The sequence below is a fragment of the Falco punctatus genome (genome assembly GCF_963210335.1).
Source record: "Falco punctatus genome assembly, contig: scaffold_46, whole genome shotgun sequence".
NCBI lineage: Eukaryota > Metazoa > Chordata > Aves > Falconiformes > Falconidae > Falco > Falco punctatus.
Window position 1 is genome coordinate 479,286 of NW_027660143.1, and position 24,375 is coordinate 503,660.

The 24,375-nt window shown below is 44.5% G+C and overlaps 2 long non-coding RNA genes across 2 annotated transcripts in view; one reads left to right on the forward strand and one right to left on the reverse strand.

Moving 5' to 3' along the window:
* Positions 1 to 24,375, reverse strand: part of LOC308057831 — a 168,490-nt gene that overhangs the window by 97,960 nt on the left and 46,155 nt on the right. The window lies entirely within an intron of this gene.
* LOC308057832 lies at positions 15,526 to 23,490 on the forward strand. Its single transcript, XR_013925482.1, has 3 exons — positions 15,526 to 21,868; positions 22,874 to 22,907; positions 23,139 to 23,490. It is a non-coding gene; the product is annotated as an uncharacterized lncRNA (long non-coding RNA).

A 24,375-nucleotide genomic window follows, 5' to 3' on the forward strand; every position in this document is an offset into this window, starting at 1 on the left:
CATGTTTCAAACCACAGGTTTTCTAAAAAGCTATGTATAGAATGTGTTTTAAAGCAATGAATGGGGGTTTTATGATAAACGAAATCACTGAAGTACCGTGATGTACTGTGGAGTTCTACATTATGCTTCATTTGACAGATTAGTAACAGAGAATCAAGACATCAAAAATTGTCTGTCACTCACAGTGTAACTAAACTGCATTCTTCTATCTTGTAGCATCTAATGGCAGTGGGGTTTGAATTTCCTAATGAACAAGTGCTGAAATGTCAAAACCACAAGAAACACGGTATTACACTGAACTGCATATGATAGCGGTGTTTGTTATGTAGTTAGGCAATGCCTCAGGAAAACATGCTTAAGTTTACGTGGCGGTCTTCAAATGGGATTCCTAAATGTAAGTGTGGCTGATGTGATTTGGGATAATAATGAAATTTTTACAAACTATCAGGAGCGTTCATTATAACTTTGAACTGTAACTTCTCCAATCCGGAGACACCTTTTGAAAGCAAAATGAAAAAGAATATTGTTTAGGAATGCAATTGTCCAGATTTCTCTTTCCAAGTGTTCAGTTGCAAATGTCCAAAAAGCCAGTATCAAAAGGAAGCTATGTTCTTGTAAATGAAGCAGGGTACTTAATGAAAACATGTTTTTTTAATGCCTCACACCAATATTATTTTTTTTTATTATGAAATAATTTGAAAGGCTACCTCAGTGCACTATATTCCTTTTCCTGTCTCTCCAAGGAGAGGAGTTAGCAAGATGTGAGAGTGGAGGACATTGTTCTTGAGAGAATTAAGTTGGATCAGTGAAGACTATGTCGAGGATTCAAGCACTCAAAAGCTGATGAAAGAAAAAAAAGGTGAAGTTTGTCTGGTGGTAACAGCTGAGACCTGCATTAGTCTTCTTTCTGCCTCTTCAGGAGAACAGAAATTAAAACTGATCTAATTTTTTAGTCAAGATAGTTCAGGAAACGGTTTCTTAAGGTTCAAGCTAATGCAGTGAAAGCTTTGAAGACCCCTTTACTTCAAGATAGCCTTTCAAATATTTTTTTTTAAACTGTGGTACCTTTTTTCAGTGATTCTAGGAAGCGCTGTTTAGAATCATAGCTAAAGAATTGTGCTATGTTGTTTTGTAAAAGAAAAAAAGTCAGGCACTAACTGTTTTGTTTTAAGTTCATATGCTGCCATGATACGATAAAATGAACTGAAAGACACTTTAAGGCAGACGCACGCATTTCATTTTTCCAGTTGTATAATACCAGGTTATAGATTAGTCTAGTCCTCAGAAGGTAGAATTAGTCGTCGATTCTTCAGTTATTGAACTGAAAAAAGAAAATAAAAAAAAATCCAAACTGCGGCGAATGAAGAGACGGGACACAGCTTGATGCAAGCAAGTTGTCTGTTAATTAGTGATTTCCTTACAGTTATATACGTTTCTACCTTCTACATATTACACACTGATTGCTTAAATCTTAAGCGTAAAAAACACTGATTGGTTGACATTTAAGGCACACCGTTTAAACAATAGGAACTGATTAGTTTACCTTGTCATAGCAACAATTTCTATTCTAAGATTAGGGGGTTTCTTCCTACGTGACTTTCTTAATTAACAAAGTTCCTTATCAGCACTATCCGTTCCCTTATCTGGCTACTTCTTCCTCTTTGTCCATCTGGTTGCCATCTCAACTGCAACGGCTCAAGAGTCTGCAGTTAGCTTGCTCCTTGGTTCCCAGGGCTTGTGCCCTACAAGTTCTAACAAGTCTCTATTCATCAGGCTATCGGTACTTGGACTCCTGTCCTTGAGGCCTTGTCCTGCATCTCCCCCTTCCTGTTGCACAAAAAGAACTCTTGAAATTGAACGAGTTATTAATTTTCGTAAGCATTGTAAAAGACAAGGTATAAGTAATAAAACAAACAAAAAAGCAACTAAAGCATATATAATCATCTTCACTAAACTTCTTAACCATCCTGAAAAACCCCAACCACTAAACAGTTTATCTAACCAATCCCCAGTATCACTTTGTTGAAGATGACAAACTCCATCCTTCAATCTTTGGATGCTAGCATGAATTGATGCCGAATGATCTGAAAGGTTCATGCAACACATCCCTTCAAACTCTTCACAACCGTGACCTTGTGCCAGAAGCAAAAAATCTATTGCAGCTCTATTTTGTAATGTCGCGTGGCGAACACTATCAACATCTAATAAAAGACCAGACAGGGCACTGCTTGTGGCATTAGTTTGTTTGGCAAGCCAACAGCCAAGCTTATCTAATGTTGCCAGAGCCTTTCCTGCAGCAGCTCCAGGCAACAAAAGAGATGCAGTAAAGCATTGGCCAAAGGACCAAAATTGCATGTTATCATCACAATCGGAGGCAAATGTATGAATGCCACGCTTTGTCCTTCGAGAGTAGTGATGTTGTAAAATCATAGATGTGTTAGGAGTCGGGACGGAAAGTCACCCTAAGCTACACGGACCTCCTTTTATATGAGAAGGAATGACAGGCCATGCTCGATCCCCACAAATAAAAAATACTCCAGCAGGTAGTGAGAGCGGAGCATTGCTAGATTTAGACAAGTCGTTAGCAGTGTAATTAAACCAGATACTTGCATTTCTAAAAACAGCATGAGTAGGGGAAACGTCCCATGCCCTAGACTGATTCTTTCCCGTGTAGTTAAATTTTATGCAAAAATCCATTTTTACTGAACCAAGGAGTTCAATTTTTTGTGGTTCCAAAGTGGCCAGTGGGAGATGGGGTGTCCATACATCCCAATTGTCTGTCACATTTTTTGATACATTTTTGGGTGGAAAAAGACTTTGAAGGTCCCTAGGTATAGGCCATTCATCTAATGGTAAGCCCACAAGACGTGGAAAAAGGCTGATCCGGAGTGGCCATAGCAAGACACAGAGTATGCTGTCCAGTCAAGTTCGCCAACGTGACCCAAATATTTACCTTTGGTAGAAAAGGGGGATAAGAGCTACCTTCAATAGGCCAAGGTCCAGATGTGAACATCTTTATCCATATTACTGACAACGCTTGTTTCTCCTTTTCTTTTTCCATCGTCTTTTTACAACCAGCCATTCTTCTGGTCGTACTGTCCACGACCGAGGCACTGCAATTGATTGTCCACACTCTAATCCTATAATAATGTTCTTGTTAATAATATAAATTCTGCTTGCTAATACAATATATTGAAACAACAACCGTGCAATAGCCCGTACTTCTAGACTTTCAATCAATGATAAAAAATCTGCAAAAACTAAGTTTGGCAAAATCTCAGAACCTAACCCTATAACTCCCTCTATTTCCAAAAGAGGTTTTCCCATAAAACGTTCAGCCCACTGTATGTGATTAAACCTTAATATTTGATTATTACACTCAGAACACATCCAATGACCCCATCTGTGCCTTAGTCTTACAACTTGCCAGCGATCGTGATCACAGATTTCACAATGTATCTTGATCCAAGGTCGACAAGATGGTCCATGTTCATAGCAACATAACTGTAGAAATCGAGATGCTGTCCAATCTGGCTCATGACAGTGTCGTTGAAAGTCGATGTAAGGGAAGATAATATCTGCTAGCGGTGCCATCAGTGCATTGGGGATCTGGTCTGGTCCAAACGTATTACCTTTGTTAAGTGGTTTAATCCAGGGTGATAGTGTTCGTTCTAAGCGCTGTAAAAAGTGAAATCTAGATTCTATATCCTGAATTTGGGTATCTGACATTAATGCAAAACAGAAATCCTCACGCAGTTTTTATTTCATTCTGTAGGGTCGGTGTCGGTATCAGTTGTCTGCAGTAAAGGTTCACGGAAAGGTCGTACATTCTTTGCTGGGATCCATCTGGGTCCTTTTTCTGTGGAGACACAAGCATAACCTTTTCCCCATGTAACAAGAGGATATGGTCTCATAATTGTACCTGTTTCTGGATCTCGAACCAATACTGGGGCTTTAACCCGTGCCTCGAAGGAGGTATTTGCAGTAAAATGTCAAACTGTTGGTGGGTTGTTATCTATTAAAGAACAATTAAAAAAATTAAAAACATACAATGCTTTCTGTAACCGTTCCTCTGGAATAGCCATTCCCATTCCCCCTTTTTGTTGTTGCAATAGACGTTTTAGAGACTGATGAGACCGTTCAATGAGAGGTTGACCGGTGGGGGAATGAGGAATGCCAGTAATATGAGTTATACCCCATAGGGCAAAGAAGGTTTTTATAGTTGTTGAAACATAAGCTGGACCATTATCTCTCTTTATCTTTGAGGGAATACCCAAAGTAGCAAAAGCACGCATTAAATGTCTACGAACATCTCGTGCCTTTTCTCCTGCGTGACAAGAGGCAAACAAGGCACCTGAAAATGTATCAATGGAAGAGTGGATATATTTAAGGTTACCAAATTCAGAATAATGTGTAACATCTGTTTGCCATAACTGTAGGCTTTGTAATCCTCTAGGGTTAACTCCTGCAGCAATTGATGGGAAAGAATGTTTTTGACAATCAGGACAGACAGCAATAATATTTGACGCTTGTTGAGAAGTAAGGTCAAACTGTTGTTTAAGAGCTCCAGCATTTTGATGGAAAAAAGAGTGACTTAGTTTAGCTTGTGCAATCCGGTCTGGCAGTACTTGAACTGGTAACGTCAATAGATCAGCTCGTCGGTTGCCTTCTGCAAGAAAACCAGGTAGTGAGGTGTGAGACCTAATATGCATAACAAAATAAGGCGCAGATCGAGAGTCCAAAAGGGAAATAAGTTCCTGTAACAGGGTAAAAAGTTGTGAATGTGAAACATTCCGTAGCACAGAAGCTTCGGCTCGTTTAACAACAACTGCAACATAAGCGGAATCAGTAACAAGGTTGAGTGGTATGTTCCATTTTCGGAAAACGCGAACAACTGCATTCAGTTCTACTATTTGAGGTGAACCGGAGACTGTCTCTATGTCCGAGTCCCATCGTCTCCGTTGATCATCCCACCATAGGAGAACAGATTTATGTGATTTGCCTGATCCATCTGTAAACACAGTAAGTGCCTGTAAGGGTTGTTCGCTTCTTTTGGGTTTTAACATCAGACGAAAGTCAATGTTAAACAGTTTGTGTGAAGGTGGATGGGAAGTTATTTCACCTGTATAGTCGGCAAGTGCCATAACAAAGGTGTCTGATTGCTGAATTCTTCATTTACAAATATGAGGCAGATTTCCTTAGTTGTTCTTCAAAAAAAAGTGAGTGTATGTAGGTAGGCCAATGCAGTGTGGCAACAGATAAGCTGCAAGTTCACATAACAGTTGCTCTTGGGTCTCTGTTTCTGTATGTGTGAATTTTGGTATCTCAGACTAGTGATGTGCTGATATACAAAAAAATATAAAGTACACTTTTCAAAGATTTGTGTGTGTGTGTGTATGTGTTGGTCTGTATCCATTTGTTATCTTGGTGTATACTGATTGCTTTATTCCAGGGATTGCCTGTTTGTTGCATAGTGTTTAGCATGGTGAGGCACGTTCTTTGTGCCTAGTCAACATGGTGATGAAAAATATGTTATTGGTAATTAAAGAAGCAGAAAAGTTTCACCTTCTTTTGATTTTGTAATTTCATTAATAATGTGTGTGAAGAAATAATGATGTACATGGTATTATCTTGGGAGAAATATTGGAGACTTAGGAAGGTAGTATTGGAATGTAACATTTTCTTGGTATTTACAGGGAGAAATGACCTAACACGAAAGAAATACAAAACCTTGTGAATATAAATTGGAAGTGCTACATGTAAAGGTAGACATGTTCATAGGTACAATATATAAGTAAATACGCAGTGCAGCATTTAGAAGTACCTTGCAAGTTACAGGTGACAAGATATAAATATTTTGCATTTTCAGGAAAGTAACAGGGGTGTTGGTGTTTATGGCAGAATTATGGGGTGGTTCGGCTTCACCTGGCAGTGGTGAGGATAGGAGCTCATGTAATAATATATCCCCTTGCTGGCGGTGCAGTAGAGAGGTACAAGCAGCTTGGAGAGTGTTGTGCTTGGAATATGCCAAACGCATAGAAATGCATATCGATGGTGTCTTGGAGATAAGGAAAGAAGAGTTAGGCCTGGATTGAAAAGTAAATATGGGAGAGGACAAGGCTTTAAGATAGTTTCATTCCAATAATCGTAATGCCTTAAAAACATGATCTGTGCAGTACTTTTTTGATATGGAAGAAGTATGTACCTGCAGAAACAGCCTCGTATCGTACATTTTAATTCTGGTAGGGTGGAAATGCTGAGATGTAATAATGAAAGAAAAATTCTTAAGAAATTGGCCATTACCACCACTTAAGACTACTTTCAGTTCCAACAGCATGTCAAAATACTGAGACAAAAGAACAGCCCCTTGAGTAGCTTGGTGCCTGGGCGCATGTCTGAATTACCGTGTGTCTGCCAGCCTAGGCGTTGGTTTCTGTCAGTCTGGCCTGTTATCAGAACATTCTCATTAATAAAAAATAATACCCCTTAGATATTATGATTCTATAACTTGATTTTTAGGCTGGTGATGTGAGTAATGTTTGTTTTATCTAGGCTGGTTTTACGCCATCTGATTAATGGTTAATAAGGGCTGTTCCCTCTTTGAAATTGCACCTTAGAGGAAAACATTTGTTCCCCCACATCCATCCCCCACCCCAAGGGGCTGTATGGAGTGTACGGGATTACAACTGATAACATCTTAAATGTTATCTGTTTGTTCCTTCTCATATCTTTTAATAAAGATGGGAATTGACAGTTGACCATAAATCCATATAATTTTTTTCTTCATTAAGATTATAACATGGAATTTGTATTCATCTTCCTTTGGACAAGTGACTAATGCTGAGCAGGAATGGTTAATCCATTTTTTAGTTTCATGAAGTATATCTGCAGAAGAAGGTGGTAATTAATGGCATTCAATGTAAACAAAGATTTTTAAAAATGATTGTCTAACAACCTTTTTTGGACAGGTAAGTACCTGGCCTAGCATTTGAAACTTCTTAGTAGCTGCTACTATAGTAGACTTAATACTCATTATTACGAAGCTCAAATGTTGTTTAGGTACCTTAATTTAAGCTTAGATTTTTTTTTTCTAGGATTAAGGTTGCTGTCTAGAATCTTTCCACCATAGAATTTAACCCCTTAAACATGTAGAGTGGAAAATTTGGTTTATACTGTAGACTCTATCACAAAAGTACAGTATCGGGCTAATGAAAAGTTAAATAATGTGCCACTATCCTATGAGTTAATAAGAGGAAAAAAAGCTGCTTATCAGTATGTTCTGTCTTAGCTTAACGAATGAAGAGACAGACTGAGTGACAGTTCACTTAACTAATTTTCTGTTAACTAAATTTTTAGCTGTCATCTTCGGGAAGTCCCCATTCTCTCATATTCTGGCTGCTTGTGGTTTAGCCTAACAAACTGGAAGCAACCTTTATAAAGGAAAGTAAATGGTGTATATAAATCTAGCTTTCATCATTAAAAAAACAGAAAACACAGGAAAAGGAAAAATTTAGTAAATAATTTATATTTTCCCGGATTTGTTTTACATAATGCTGATTAAAGACATTGAGTTGACCATGGTGTCCTCTATTTGGACAGAGGCAGTACCAGACTTGCTACCGATTTGAAGAATCAGTCAGCAATACGCAGGCGAGCGGAGGTTATCTTTATTCGGCAGCGCTGGGTGCATGGGGGATCGCTCCGCCAAAGTCATGCACCCCGAGGGGACTTTTCGGTCCCCCCTTTATACAAGCTACTCAGACCTATTCATTAGTTTTCCAAGAAATTGTTTACATATTCATTACAATTCTGGGAATTCATTTACATATCTCGTGCCTGCAGAGTCTATTCCTCAGTGGCCATGTTTAAAGTCTTTGTCTTCGCCACGTTGCATGTGCAACAGGAATCTGAGACAAAATGTCCCTTCTGAAGATAACCAACCCAGGGACTTAGCAGTCTGTGCATCCGTCATGTGGCAATAAGGGTCCTGGGACATCTCCTGACTTTTAACTAAACGTAGGTGCGTCACCCTTTAGATAAGTGGTACAGCATTCACTATTCATTCCCCCCTTTTCTAATAACTTCTGCAAATTCTTTTGCAACTACAAAAATCATTATGCCTTATGATCATTCTTTGACAGCACCAAACAAAACATTGAAGTAATATACATATTATTCCTAAAACTATTACAATAAGTATTATAACAAAAGCATGCTTTAACCATTCCAAGTTAGGTAACCACGAAGTCAGTTTGTTCCATATAGTTTCAAAACTCCATGAGAAATTGTCTTTAGTAATTTCATGCAGGATCTGCACCGTGTTCCATATCTTATGGATGTCTGTTTAATCATTCCATCCATCAGATTGGGAACAAGTATTTTGTCCTGGGTTTCCAGGACATGTTCCTCCTGTCTTGTTTTAGCTTTCTAATGACAGTTATTATCACTTTTCATAACTACTGTGGTGGTTAGGTTTAATATTTGTAAATCAAATCTGCCACCCAACTTATAAGTTTTATTATCAAATAGGTAATATCCCCCACCATAGTTTGTTTTATTCCAAAAGTCTGGCCATGTAGGCCATTTGCCATCTAGATAATTCCAGTTTTGGGAGGCCACCCCATACAGGGGTGTTATCAGGCCTCCCTTAGGAAGAGAGGTACATATCCAGCATTCCTTAGCTTCCGTGGCATTAACAATTCTTTGGAGTGTTGAAGACGGGTATTGTTTACCCATGTTTCAGTTTCTAACATCTCTACAGTTATTACAATTAAGATCAGAATAACTCTACACAAATACCCCTGGTCCTTTTGACAGTCCATTGTGTTTCAAGAAGTTATTAAAATTAAAAAAATTATTACTATTACAATTATGATCTAATAAATCGTAGTTTCACGGGTCCTGCTGAGGTGACAGCCCATGATTTCTCAGGAGCCTTCTCTATCCAAGAGTAGTGAATCCAGGCTGGTTGTTCTCTTATCTTGACAGCGGCGAAGGTTGTCAGCAGCACCTGATTCCCACTTTTCTTCTAAAGGTTTCCCTGAAAAAGTCTTTATATACACATAGTCACCAGTTTTAAAGGAGTGGGTTGGTTGATCTAACCCCCTGGCCCTTGCTCCCAATATTTGTTTATTTATAACCTTTAATGGTCCCTGGAGGGCCTTCACATATTCACACAAATATCCCTCTCCCAGCTGTCTCAGATCTTGTTCAGCAAATTGTAACTGGTATGGTCTCCTGTATAATATTTCGAAAGGGCTTAAATTTTCCTTTGTTCTTGGCTTAGTTCGGATTCTTAATAACGCTAAAGGGAGAGATTGTAGCCAAGTTAGAGTTGTTTCTTGCCTTATTTTTGCTATTTGTTTTTAATTAAACGGTTCATTTTTTCCACTCGTCCACTTGCTTGAGGCCTATAAGGAGTGTGTAATTGCCAATCTATTCCTAACACTGTACTCACTTGTTGTATTGTTTTGTCACAAAAGTGTGAGCCTCTGTCAGAAGAGATTGTTGCCAGTACCCCAAAACGGGGAATAATCTCATTCAACAATCCCTTTGTTACCTCTCTTGCTTTGTTTGACAAGGAAAAGCTTCTGGCCAACCTGAAAATGTATCAGTCATAACTAATAAATACCGGTACCCCCCTTTTTCTTGGGAGTTCAGAAAAATCAACTTGCCACTGTTATCCTGGATAATTTCGTCTACTAATGTTCACTAGTTTTATTCTATTTGTTACATTGGGATTATTATGTAAACACACTTCGCATTGCTGTGTCACCTGCTTTATTGTACTGTATAAGTTTTGCCCTATCAATTTTTGATTTAGCCTTTTATATAAAGTATCAGCTCCCCAATGAGTCTTATTATATTCTGTTAGGGCTGTGGTCCATATTAAATTGGATGGTGCCACTATACGGCCATCTGCCAAATAAGCCCACTTATTTAATTTTATTTTACCAATCCTGTCCTGAATTAGCTTTAGGTCTTCTTTAGAATAGTTTGGTTCCTGATCTGCACTTACAGTTTGGATTTTATCGTCTGGCGTTAAGGATAATTCCTCTTTTCCTACTTTCTCTGCTGCTCGTCTGGCCTCGTGGTCAGCCAGGCGGTTTCCAATCTCCAAATCAGTGCCTCAATGGGTCATCTTATGTTCTTCCTTCCTGGATGACCCTCTTATAACAGAGGGGGCCATTCCTCACATCAAGGTCTGGCATGGCACATGTTCCCACCACTCAACGCCTACTGGGTTGCAGCCAGCAGCAGAGCTCAAGATCCTTCTTGGTGGCAAACACAGAGGCCAACCCAGTCTTGCCCTCGACTATGGTAGGAGGCACCTGACCAACCTTATTCCTTGTACTTCGTTGTCAATGCAGAGTTTCACCTGCACATCCCATAACAAGTCACTGTCATGGCAAAACACACAGATTTACATTAGTAGAACTACTACAGAGTGTATTTTATTTTAGTTTTTATGTAATATCCCCCATAGCCTTGCTGACCAAGGGATATTGTTTTACCTGAACTAGACAGGCCTTCCCCTTATCATTTTTACTGTAACAGGTAAAGAATTTTTTTTGCCTTACCTGGAATTTATTTCCAGATAGACCTGGTTATAGATTTCTTTTACTTCAGGGAGGTCTTCTCTTCCACTTTTCTGTTGGATTAAAGATAAGCTCAAGATTTCAATTAATTGATTATTTTTAGCCTTTAGTTTCATTTCTCCTTCTTTAAACGTCCAGATGTTCTAATACATCTCATCCCAATAAAGATTTTGGTGAATTTAGCATTCTTACTGTTTTCTTAGTTTGTACTTTAAAGGTTTCAGGATGTTTTCCTGGTGGCCAGCAGCTCCCCCACAACTGTAACAAATACTTTTCACTGAAGTTTAACACCAAATAAGTTGGGTTTGTATTCACTAAAAATTCCACCTCAGTTTTCCTAGTCCCTAGTTCACCAGAACCCCTTGCTGGTTCTTTAGCTCAGGGCAATCTCGCTTCCAGTGTCCACTTGCCCTACAATATGCACAGTGATCCGATCCCATAGGAGAGGGATTCACTCTTTCACTTCTGCCCAGCTCTTCTTACCTTCTATATGTGTTCCCTGTTCCTCCTATCAACTTTTCTACATCACGATTACCTTGGTAAAAATCAACTCAAACCTTAATCCAGTCCTATTCACAACCAACTTTCCAACATCTAAATTTCCCCATCAGAGATTCACCTTTACTCTCCTCAGACCCGCTGCCTGCCCTAGAGGGGCCGTTACCGGTCCTGTTGTGCTGCAAATGCTGCAGCAATCGGGGTGACATTGTCAGGTCCTTCTGCTCAATCGTCAGCAACAGCAACCCCCTCCTGCTCACCAGCGAAGGGTTCGGGGCAGGAGATGCTGTTCCTGCTCTGCAGGTTACACAAGCCTGCCTCTGCAGCAGCACTTCTGTTTTAACTCTTTCTCACCCTGAATGCAGATCTGCTCCTTGTTGCTTTAAGTCTGCGTTCTTACATACCATGCCTTCGCAGGCAAACAGCAAACACCCTGCCATGCGTCCCGCAGGACTCAGCCGCACCTTCGAGGGGATACGGGGCTTTGTACAAACTCACCCCAATACTTTAACACTTTCACAGGGTCTAGATAGCAGCCGGAGGGGAGTGAGGGAGGTGGTAAGGGCTGGGGGGGGGGAGGGCGGTGGAGGTATATACGGAGGGGGAGAGGTAGGGATCTCATCCTCACTTCTATTCTTCTTCTTCTTTTCCCCCCTTTGTTTTCTTTTAACGGGAACAAAAGGGCCCTAGTTTCAGACCCTACCCATAAGGAAGCATACTCACTTTCCTGCAGGCAAAAGGGTCTTTTGAATTCACATATATATTCAAAGCCTGGCATATCCAGTCTTCAGATGCCCCGAAGACCGGTCAGTAGAGGTGGTCGCCCCTAATTTGTTTCCCACCCCAAACTTCCATACAGTAGTGTATCAATCTTACTTTACTCTTACCCTGCCTAGAAGGGTACGCATCCCAAAATTTTATCATTAGTCCTAGCGGACTCTCCGGTGGTATCTGTGGGAGCCTAATCTGGACCCCAGAACCACCCATGGGATCAGAGGGCTTGCTTTTCCTCTGTCCCATCTTCCAAGGCGCCTTCTTTCACTCACGCACTCGCTTCCCCTGGTTCGTGGCGCAGCCCCTCACGGGGTCTGGAAAGCGCAGTACTGAGGGTCCGCACTCACTTCGCCCTCCCTGGGCGTCTCACACAAGCACGCTTCAGGATACCCAACCCCAACCGAACGGTTAACCGGCCTATACTCACGCGTCCTGCGTCTTCATTCGGGCTTCGTGCACAGAGGTTACGGGGTAACCGGTTTTATTTGCTTACTGTCACATTTGAGGTTCGTCGGTAAAGGATTTGGCGTAGAAGCACCCCGACAAGGGCCGCTTATCCAGCGGGGCGCCTCCCCTGCCACGGACCTCAGGCCAGATTGCCCTTATCCGAGTCACGGCACCAAAATTGTTAGAGTTTAGCTGTCCAATGAAATGACAGAGACTGGCCAGTTAGAAAATGTGATTTATTAAAGCAAGCGACAAGTAAGCAAAACAGCGCTGGGCGGCCGGGGAGTCTCCTGCTCCACCAACAGCGCGCAAATTCAAGCAAGCTGAGCAGCTCTTTTTCTCTTCCCCGAGGTCGCTTCTGACACCTTCAGTAGCCCCTCTGCTGCTTCTGTTATCGTGGCTTCTTGCCAGACAGGACGTTCCCATGTTTGGTGTAGCAAGATCACATTGTGGACATGTCTCTTCTTGTTAAACAGGAAGTTCTTAAGACCACCACAACGGGTTCGTTCCTCTTGCTTGCCTTGGTCGATCAGCAAATTACCTTTAGTTACTTATTACAGCACCAGCCCAGGAGAGAGGGGAGGCTGCTGCAGCCCCCGCCCCGGCTGCGGCCAAGGAAGTGTGCTCCAGTGGGCACACGCGTGCCGAGCGGGCATGCCCACCGCACACACGTGTGCATGCAGTTCGGGTCAGCGCTAGGTTATGCGGTGTGCATACCCGCACAGGCAGGCAGAGGCAGCCCCCAGCCCCTGGTGCCTGTAAGCACGCTGCAGGGGGCTGCGCTTTTCCAGCCCCGGGTGGGCACCGGGGCCCGGGGGGCAGCGATCTCCCTCGGGCTCTCGGCAGAGGAGCTCGGCAGCAGCCCGGGCTGCGAGAGGGGGGCGGCTCGGGGGGCGGGGGGCCACCCGGGGCGGGGGGACACCCCTCCCGGCCGGCGGGCGGTCCGGCAGGCGGTGCCGCGGGCTGGAGCGACCCCGCCCGCCCCTCCCTCGGGGACAGCCGGCGGCTGGAACCCGGTGGCCGCCCCCCGCCCCCCCGCGCCGCGGTGCGCTCGCTGCGGGGTGCGCCGGCGGGGCCGCTGTGCCCGGGCCGCAGACCCCGCACGGCAGCCGGGGAGGGCTCCGCCGTCCCCCCCCGCCCTGCCCGGGGGCGGCTGCGGGAGCGGCGCGGGCGAGCCGGGGGAGCTGCGGGTGACGGGCGCCCCCCGAGCGGTTGCGGAGGACGGGAACGGCCGCGGCAGAGGCCGCGAGTGCGGCGTGAAGGTGCCGGTCAGCCGGAGCCGCCTCCCGCGGGGGGCCGGGCTCGCTGCCGGGTCTCCGCGCGGTCGGGGCTGTCGCTGCCGAGGTTCGAGACGTTTCGCCGCCGCCCCTCGCCCCGGCACGCTCCTGCGACGGCGGCGCTGGCCGTGCCCGGCTCGGGGCAGGCGTTTGCCAGCCGGAGACCGGACCCCTTTTCCGGGAGAGGCCGGAGCGAGGCGGCGAGCGCCGGGGAGCGCGCAGGGAAGGGAGCGGGCAGCCCTTTGCAGGGGGCGAGCCCGGGGGCTGCGCTGCAGCTCCGCACTCGCGGCTCCGCCTCAGCCGCAGGCAGCCCCCGCAGAGCTGCCCCCGGCCCCGCGCCGCGCCGCAGGCAGCCCCTGGCGCCCCGGGAAGCGCTGCGGACCGACGGCTTGCACATCGGTGGTCAGCAGAAGGCAGCTCTGCGCCTTAAGTGGCGACGTAGAGAAAAGATGTGTCTGCAGCGAAGCACGGGAGAGGGTCCGGAGGACAGAGCGCGTTGCAGGCGCTTGGCAGCACACGGCCTCGGGAGGGGGAACAGACGCCATGGGTCAAGCTGGGGCATAAGGTAAGCTCAAGGAGAACCAGTTGGTTAATGGGACCAAACAGAAATGACTTGAACTGTGCGTGAACACTTCAGTGAAACTAAAGACCGCTGTGCCTTTAAATGGGGACGAGGCTCGTAAGACCCAGTGAGGATTAAGTGTGACTAAAGGTCATCGTAAACGGTTTTTCCAGGTGTATAAAGTATTTTCCTGTCGCGAAGAGCTGTGCTAGCTTTATGGGTTTGCCCCCCAGCTCCCGTCCCCGCAGACACGCGTGCCTGGTCCCTCGGCCGTGCGGGTGCTCGATCCGTTGCACGGCGGGCGATGGGATCCGGCCGTTCGACGGCAGCATCAGGTCCCGAGGAGACGGTCGCTGCCAGCCCCGGCCGGGCTCGGCGCTCGGAGGGGCTGCGCGACGTCCCGGTGTGACATGTCCCTTCCCGGGGCTCGGCCCCCGTCTGGGTGCGAGGGGGGTGGCGGCGCGGCGGGTGGCGGGCCTGCCGGGGTGGGAGATGCGGCTCCAGGTGCTTTGCCCGCCGGCCCGGACGGTGCTTTCGCCTCTCGTTACGCGTTCGGGGGAGGCTGGAGGGTCGCCGTTACCGTCAGCGAGCCCGTGCTGCCGCCGCTGCCCGGCGTCGGGGCTGTGTGGCATCCCGGGGTGGCGGGGAGCGGAGCAATGCGCCTCGTCTTTGCAGGGTGCTGAGCTGCCCTTCCCCGGGGCCAGGGCTCGCTGCCGCTTCCAGCTGCACAGGATTTGGTCCCGCAGCCTCAGTGTGAGGGCTGGATTTTCGCGAAACGAGGAGGAGCTGCTGGCACCTTCTGTACTGACGGGCGGCTTGATTTCTTGCCGTGCTTTTCGTACATCTTTAATAGCCCGGTGGAGTACAAATTGTAAAGGAAACTTCATACGCAGAGTTTGAGAGTTTGAAGAGAGATTATTCACCCTCTAGCTGTCGTGAGGTTTCACCTCTCCTTCCTGGCAGGACTGATCTTCCAGTTAGAAGTGAAAGAAGGTCAAACGGTTAAAAAAAAAAAAGGTTTCCTTCTGTCAGGGCGAATCTAAATCAGTCAAATTCCCGGGCACCAAAGTGTGTTGTGTAACAAATGGGAGTGCAAAGGTAAGCACGTAGCTTTGCGTGTGCGAGAGCAGTTGTGGGACTTCTCTGTAAGTTCTAACACCTTGCTCTTTGCGCTGTTCTTCTGCAAATTTGCCTGGATTTTAAGTATGGACAGAAGAGGGAGAGAACGAACATATGCCTTTGATTTGCTTAATAGAAAATATCTTGGCAGAAACACATGCTTGTGCTGTGTATTCTGTTAGAGTTTGGCTTTTTAAAATACTCATGTGTTCGTTCTGTCTAATGAAAAGCTGGTAGTATCTCCCATTCACCTAAGAATATGTTCAAACATAGCTTGAGATATGCTGCTAATCACGTTAAGAAAAATGTAGAGCTTAATATCAAACTAGCTAAAGTGCAGTCACTGGGGAATATCTCGGTGCTTGTAAACTTTAATTTAAAGAGTGCTATGAGGCTGGATTACCCGATAACCAGTACAACTGGAACAGCAGTATACCCCCTCTTTTTTGGAGGAAGACTGTAGGTCATTTTGAACAGCATGGAATCATAGAATCATTTAGGTTGGAAAAGTCCTTTAAGATCATTGAGTCCAGCCATTAACCTAACACTGCCAAGTCCATCACTAAATTGTGTCCCTGAGCACCACATTACACATCTTTGAAATGCCTCCAGGGATGGTGAGGCCACCCTGAAACTTCCCTGGGCAGCTGGTTCCAGTCCTTGACAACCCTTTCAGTGAAGAATTTTTTCCTAATGTCCAATCTAAACCTCCCCTGGGGCAACCTGAGGCTGTTTCCTCTTGTCCTATCCCTTGTATCCTTGTTGGATCTGGTAGAAATGATCCCCAGATGGCAGTGTGTAAAGGATTAATTTAAATTCCAGATTCTGGTTGCCTGGCATTAGCAAAAATAAAGCTTTTCTGTTATTTCTCTTAACAGTTAAAAATTAGATGCAGGAAAAATAAAGAGAAACACTAAGTACTGAATTCCCCCCCACCACCACCCCCCCACCCCCCACCCCCCCCACCCCCATTTACATTTTGGTAAGACAGAACTAATTTGCTCTCCTATCTGCTGTGCATCCTGGTGCTGAGCTAATCTTTTCTATGCCCTAGATTGTTATTAGCCTTGCTTGCTTATTACTGAAAGATTTACTTTCTAGGACTCCTTTTAATTCCATTTGCTCCTACGCTGCCTTTTGTCTTAAATGTTATTTTTTTGTAGTGTCCTTTGAAAGATTCTTGGCCTTTTCTAACCCGGGACAAATTTATAGTAGCCTGGTCGAGTTTTCCTAATCATGAATGATCTTCCCAGCAGGATATGTTCTTTGTCTTCTTCCTAACGTGATTCAGGACATACTCTGTTTTAAAGTGCCCTTACCCTTGAACCATTGTGCTGGGATTTAGTGTATTGACCCAAACTCTAGTAGATTTTTCTTGAGGCTTTTCTGTGTCACTTTGCACAGCACTCATAAGATACCCGCTGTCAAAGTGCTTGCACTTTAGTAATAACACCTTGGCATTGTTAAAGTAAGTATGTTTAAATTTTCCTTTGGCCGACTCATCTGTTTTAATTCCTTAAGTATTCAGATTTGTTCTGAGACAGGTCGAGGAATAGCAGAAATAAATGTGTAAATAGGCATGACCATTAGGCCATTAGGGGTGTTTCTATGGGTATGTCTGCTATGCCCAGAATGGTGTAAGAACAGTAATCCGCTTTGCAAATTTGGCTGTATGACCATATCACTATGTTTAGAGGTGCAGGCATCAATAGATGCAAGTGTTTTCACAGAATTAAGAAAACCATCTTGTCCATGCAGTCCAGCCATAAATGATGCACAGAACAACAAATGATAGAAAAAAAAAAAAAAGTCTTTTCAGACGCATATGAGCAAATAGAGTATTCTGTGCTGTCCTGTACACGCATGTGTGTACATGTGTTCGTAGCCAGTAAGTCATGGCTCCTAAGCCTGATTTAAAAACTGAATGAGTTCATTATAATCCCCCTCCCCGCCCTCCCACCCCCCCAAAAAAATAAATAACTGAGGAATCAATCTAATTTGCTTTACTAAATGAAAACATGTGAAAGTGCTTACCAGGGATAAACCCAGGGACTCTGCGTATTTCTCTCTTTTTTCCTCCAACAGAATGAAAACACCTTTGAGACAATAAAGGAGTTAGAAGAGGAGCCAGTGTGTCCCATTCAGTATTCTCTGTGTATCTGTGTGCACCGCTTCCCCTGTTTGGTTCCTGATCTAGGCGGGAAGGACAGGGAGGGTGTAAGGACACTGCAACTCTCAGAGAGAAGATCGGCTTTTGTGCTGGCTTCAGCCAGTTCTGAGCTCTTTGGGGCTTAAATCTCCCAGAATGGGTGTGATGTTGAGTTGTCTACTCCAGGGCAAATGGAGAGGAGGAGGGGCGCCTGGAGGGAGGACCACTGGCTCAGGGGACACCCTGAGCATCAGAAGTTGTTGGAACCACTGATGACTAGAGCTGTGACCAGGGGGGACCTCTCAGATTTCTCTGCATGTGGTACCCCAGTTGCTGGGACGTACATTAAGCAGAGATTGTGCGGTGTGGTGGGAGGGTGACTTGCTTTGCAAAGGGGGAGCTCAGGCCAAACCCCTGCCAGGCAGGTAGAACTGCAGATCCTCCCTGTGCTTCGCGTTCACCTTGCCTATGACAACGTGCCACAGAAAAGCTGAGCACAGCCCTTTGCTGACGCCCAGCAGCTTGTGCTCCCTGCTGTGCCCCTCTGAAATGTTTTGGTTGATCGTCATTTCATGGAGAGCTCTATTGTCCCCGCAGCCAGGGCTACTGCAGCAGTAGCAAACCAGGGCTTCTAGTTACTCCCCGACACCTGCCTTCCTCCCCCTCTGCATCTCCCCAGCTCTCACAGAGGAGGGGTTGCCAGTGGTGCCTTCTTCAGGCAGGGCACATCTGCAGCTTCCATTGAATACCCTCCTTTCCTTTGAAAGCCCTGCCTCCTTCTGGCGGGTGGGGTTTGCTCATTTCCATGGGCGCTTTTGCAGGTGGTGGTGACATGGGGAGGAAAGGGACATACAGTGCTGGAGGTAAAGAGCCGCTGCGCGTCTGTTTACACCGTGTTTGTACAGCTGAGGTGGATACAAATCGGGGGTGGCTTTGCTGGAGAACTTTGCCAGGGATATAACTGACCGCCTGTTTGGGAGTCCCAGAGCAGCACGTTCGGTAACAGGAGATCGCTGCACTGCCTGCCCTTGCCGTTGCTCTTGCGCATGCGGCAGTAAATACCTCCTCTGCACAAAACTGAGTCCGGGTAGAGTCCACGGAGACAGTTTTGGTAAGAGTCCCAGGTGCTGCAGAAAAGCAGTCTGAGGTCTCAGCTGAGCTGTACTGCTTCAGAAGGGAGATTAGCCATAGATAGGTACGTGCTTTCTTTCTCAAAGAGGGGAAAGATGGTGTGGGATAGTCCTTTGCTTGGTGGTCCTGCGGGCATGTGTACTGGAGAGGAGCCATCACAGGCCACCTCTTCCTGAGCAAGCCACCACTCTGGGAGGCACTGAGATGCTCAGCAGAGGCAGTTTAGGAGCGACAGGGGTGGTCTGTCCCGCTGCTTGGAGGTAATCCCCTCCATACAACCCTGAGATGCAACGTACCCAGCTAGAAGGAATCCCAGTAGAGATGGACAAAAAGATGAACACGTGCAGGTATTGCTCCCCAGCAACATGCGAAAAAATTCATCAGCAGTACATATCCTGGCATGTATCCGTTCATACGGAAGGTGAATATTTATGGTTTTTAGTGTAAGTCAAAACTTGTTGGACAGTCTGGTTTGCCTTGGAACGAAACCATACAATTAAATTTCGCGAAGCAACCCGTGTTTCAAACCCGTGGACAAGGTGAAATGCCATGTGCATGAGAGCGTTTCTCATCAGCGCGGATCTTTGCTGTCTCTAAAGCAGTGCAGGCTGGGGCTGTGGGTGCTACTGGAGATACGCAGCCCGCCTGCACTGCAGGAAGGTCATTCTGGTCTGACTGTCAGATGGAGCTGTATGTTGTACAATATTGTACGTGTTGTGCCAAGCTTTCTGCAGGTAAAGAAAGAAGCAGTCATGTGTTTGACAACAGCAATCATAGGTGATGCTGTGAAGAAATTCAGGGAAAATCTGCGGCGCATGTGATTTTGACTACAACCAAGCTGTAGTTCTGACTTGTCTTGGTCACTTTAATTAGTAATGTGTCATTAATTTAAAAATAACCAGTGCAGTTAAAGAGCATGGGTGTTGGTCAGAAATGCCTGGTTTCTCATGTGTAAATTCACCAAGTCAGAGGCACTGATGCAAGTGCCTGGATGAATGGGTAAAACAGGGCTGGGCTAGCCAGGGTTGGCACGGGCAGCGTGTGCAACACGTAGTTGTTTAGGCAGTAGCTCTAATTCAGAGTTATGATGGAGGTGCTGAATGTGCTTGGTTTTGAAAGCACGCAGTGTTCGTTAGCTTCAACGGAAACTGCAGGATCCTGCTGTCCAAATCAATGAAACTGTGAGATACAATCCACTGTTCAGGAAAGTCAGAATATGTTTTTAAGGAAGTCTCTGTTGGGAGGTAAAACTGCTGCTGAAGCGATAGCAGCGATGGAGCGTGTGTAAAAGAGCCTAGGGAGACCTGCAGCCTTCTGGAGCCAGGCAGAGTATTTCCTGTTCACTTTAGCTGTTGGTCACGAAGGGAAGATGCTTCCTACAAACTGGGGTTTGTTCTAATGGAAATAGGTGACTTGTGAATAAAGAGGGCAGTGCAGAGTTGTCTTTTCCCCCATTTTTGGAAAACAGAATGCATTATTGTTCCAGTTTAACAATAGGTGGCACTTGGTTCCAGTGCAAGTAGTTATCTCTTCATTGCCATAAAAAGAAATCCATACAATTATATCAGTTCTGATTCCGAATCAAAGAATGAAAATAGCTTCTGAACAGGGTCTTGACTAATAATTCATGTGCTGTGGTATCTGCATGGTGTGTCTTCATTGCCTTTCACTAAAATTCCTCTTTCCTGTGAAACCAGTTGTGTTTGTGGGTTTGGGATCTTTTTTTCTTTCCTCCCCTTGTTCGCAGTTCCACTTGATTTTTTTCTGGTGGTGTTACAACGAACATTGTGCAGTCCTCCTAACGCTTTGTCCATCAGTACTGTTTTCACTTTTTTCTTGTTCGTGTTTTAAGAGACACTATTGTTTTCTTTCTAAGGGCTGTATTTTTGTTATGTCTTGCATCATGAGTGAATTCAAAGTACTTTCAATGGCATAATACACTTTGTAGTGTAATTTTGTGAAAATGCTTCTCTATGAATTACAAAAAAGATCATTTTATATTATTTCCGGGGTAAACCCTGAATTAATCAATCTTGGATGTGGTGTTTCTGTCTTCTAGAAATACGTGAAGCTTAACTTTATTTTTATAGGTTAAGAAGGAAAAAAGCCAACAAAGATGTTCAAAAGTGCAGGCCGTGGCAAAACAGGAATGTGTGGATAAATTAAATAACATCACTAATCGGCAAATGAAACAAAAGATTACTGTGAGGAAGAATGACGGTTTGAAAATGGAGAATGAAAACACGATAGAAGAAAAAGACAAAAAGAGTTTTTCATCTGGGGAGAGCTCAAAATTGATTAAAATGCCAATGAAAGGGTAAGCTGAGGAAATGATCTCTAATTCTTATTTGTAGTACTATGTAAGTGTCTTAGGTTTTCTAATACTGTGGTAGTTGAAGTAGTTTCCTCAGTGGTGAAAGCCATAGTGAGTAGTCCACTGCTTCTCAAAAAATGAAGAAAAATTCTTTTTAGACAAAATGAAGCGCACGATGGAGGTTCAAATTTATTGCCTGCTCTAAAAAAAGAAAAGGGGAAAACAAAAGAAAACGCCCACCTAAATTCCTGTGATTTCCTTGTCAACACTGAGGTAAAATGCATCTTCAAAACCAGAACTGAAGACTGGAAAAAGCAGTTATTTTTGTAGGAAATGGCCACCTAGAAAAGAAAAGTGGGAACTTGGGGTTTGCTACTACTCCCTTTTCTAGGTGATTTTAGTGATCTCCGTGCAGTTGGTGTTTTCCTTTTCATTAAGTTAATGTGCCCTTTGTCAGGAGAGGGGAAAAGATGATATTACCAAACCAATCTCAAAAGTCTAAAGAAGGCACACGTATTTTTATGCAGACCTAAGCAGGAGCTTTTTCTGTCTGTCCTTCAAAGGAATCTCTGCTCTAGATGCTTTCTGTAACGTGGCTGTTGGATATAGTCCAGCTTAACCTGGATCCAGCTCAGATTCCACGTGTCCCCCTCACTCTAGGGGAAGGGTTTTAAATACTTGGGCATATTCCACGATCTTTACAGTCAAGTCTGTGATTTTATCATAGCTATTTCTTGTCTCGGTTGTTTCTGGACATCATCTTAAGTATGTCTGATTCACAGAAATATTTTTTTATAAACCTGCTCACTTGGTGTTTTTTTTTTTTTTCTTTCTTTCTGTGTAATGCAGTAAAATTGCCCTGAATGCCAAAGGTGCAAAGGAAAGTAAAAGACAGCCTTCAAAGCAGAAGGCTCATCAGCAGATGAGCTCTTCCAATGGCAATCATGGTCAAGTACCGGATGATAGCACTTCCAGTGAAACATCTGAGGATGAAGGAAGGTATGCATATAAGGAATGTTGAAAATAAAACTCACTTAATGATAAAAATTGGCCTGAGAGCTAGAGGCAAGTTTGGGTTTTTGTTGTGTGTTTAAGGTTTTTTGTAAACCTGATGCATATGAAGATTCTTGTTCTTTCGTGTGACCACCTGATGTTCTTTCTTGTTCTTTCTTGTTCTTTCCTGTGACTACCTGATGCGCTTTGTGTTGACAAACACTTCACTTTTGTTTAGAGTGCTTTTGAACATGCTGGCCAAGTCAACAATAAGGTCACGTGCACAAATTCTGATTAATTACATGAGTGTGTGCACAGGCATAGAAGTCTTTCATGTGTTTAAAAAGGGCGAGGTATCTCAGTTTTTTCACTGCAGGTATCTCAGGATTTTTTGCCCTGCTCCCCGCTCCACCTTTTCTCTTGCAGCTGTGTACCCTCCTGACTTCTTGCCCACCCTGAACTTACTTGTGTGGGTTGTGGCAAAGCAAGAAAGAGAAGTTGTTGACACTGTTCAGCCCTAGCTAAAAATCTGGTGTGTTATCAACACTGTTTTGGTCAGAAATCTAACACGCAGCCCTGTGTGGGCTGCTGTGAAGAAAATAAACTGCATCCCAGCCAGACCCAGGACACCAGAGAATCCAAAATTACAGTTCTTTGACCTGTAGGAGAAGGATTCTGGGTACTGAAGAGAGCTAAACCCCTGGTATTAAACAGGGAATGCACGTAAGCGTATAGCTACATGTCTGTAGCTGTAAGATTTCTGTCACTTTGCGTGAAGTTTAGGGAACAGTTATTTCAACTATTTGCTTAATATCTTGCGGAAAAATTAGCCTTCCAGTAGACATTAATAGCACACAATAATTGTTTCAGTCTTGAACTATATCTAGCGAAGTTACTATACCAGATTTTAGTTTAATTCAGTTCTGCAATTAAGTTTTCAAAGCAACTGTAGGTATTATTCATAATGCAAAGTAAGCATTTCGGTACTGAAATATATTTCTTGTTTTCTAGACCTGCAGCAACAACCAGGAGTGAAAGGAACGAGGTACTGTAAAACTAGTTTCTTGATAAGCAGTCTCTATGAGCTTTTAATCACTTAGGTGGGAGCAGTGTTTATGTAGTGATCAACCAGATGTACAAATTGCTGCTGGTATGCAGCTTGATTGTATTTGAGACAAATCTGTGGGCTGTGAAGGAGAGAATGAATCATTCATGCATTTGTAATGGTCTGTAATACTAGACAGTGGAATTACAGAAAGTACTGTATTTTTTGTAGGTCAGCATACCAGTGGAAGTAACTGATGACCCTGGTTTAACTCACTCATCTGACCCAACTTCAGAGGATGTCCGGTTACAAGCTTCAACCTACAAGGAGACTATGCTGCTGTTGGAAGAGCTTAGTGTGGTTCATATGGGTATGTTTTCAAGTCTCTGTCTTCAGCTGTTACAAGTTCCCCTTAAAACATGATTTCTTTGTATGCACTCCAAAGTATTTTAATTTCATATTTTGAGATAGTATCTCTTTGTGACTAGAGATCCCCCTCAAAAGCTGTGAAACTGTCACCTAACCTGAGATGTTGCCTGCATTGCCAGCCGACGTGCCTTACGTTATCATTGGTTCTCTGTCTAGTCAGCTGGAGAAGCAGTTTCCTGCAAAGTACAGTTTAGCTTCTTCTGATGCGGTCATCAAAAGTCAGCAAGAGCTTTTTCTTCTTTATATCCCCCTGATGTGGTTTAAGTCCAGCCACACCTAAACACCTAAGCACCACACAGCCACTCACTTGTTCCACCCCAGTGGGGTGGGGGAGAGCATCGGAAAGGGAAAAGTGAGAAAACTCATGGGTCGGCATGAAAACAGTTTAATAGCAAAAGCCACGCACGCAAGCAAAGCAAAGCAAGGAATTCATCCAGCACGTCCCATGGGCAGGCGGGTGTTCAGCCATCTCCAGGACAGCAGGGCTCCAGCACGCATAACAAATACTTGGGAAGACAAAGTGCCATCACTCTGGATGTCCCTCCCTTGCAGGAGCGGGCTGGAAACTAGGACCATGCGCGGCAATCAGTTATCTGAGGGGAATGTGCTCGAGCTTGTCTAGACAACAATTAACATGATGAGGCATGTTTACAGAGCACAGGGGAGTGGGAGACGGATGGCGCCAAGGATGGCGCCAAGGAAAGGTAACACCTTGCGGTTAATTGATGTTAGTTAACCACCAGTCAGGGATTGCCTAGTATGCAAGGCTTAGCTTCAAGAACCAATTAGTTTAAAACGCGCAGCTTCTGAAAGTGTATAAAACCTCGTGCTTCTGTACAATAAATTGACATTTGCTTGCATCAAGCTGTGTCCCGTCTCTTCATTCGCCGCAAATTGGTGACCCCGACGTGATGCGTTTAAGGATCTGACGTGAAGGGCTCTCGAATCACCTATCTGAGCGACATGCAGTGAATCCCACAGAACTTTGAATGATCTGCTGAAAGGAAGCAGGAGCCGGCCTGAAATCCCTCCGGAGTTG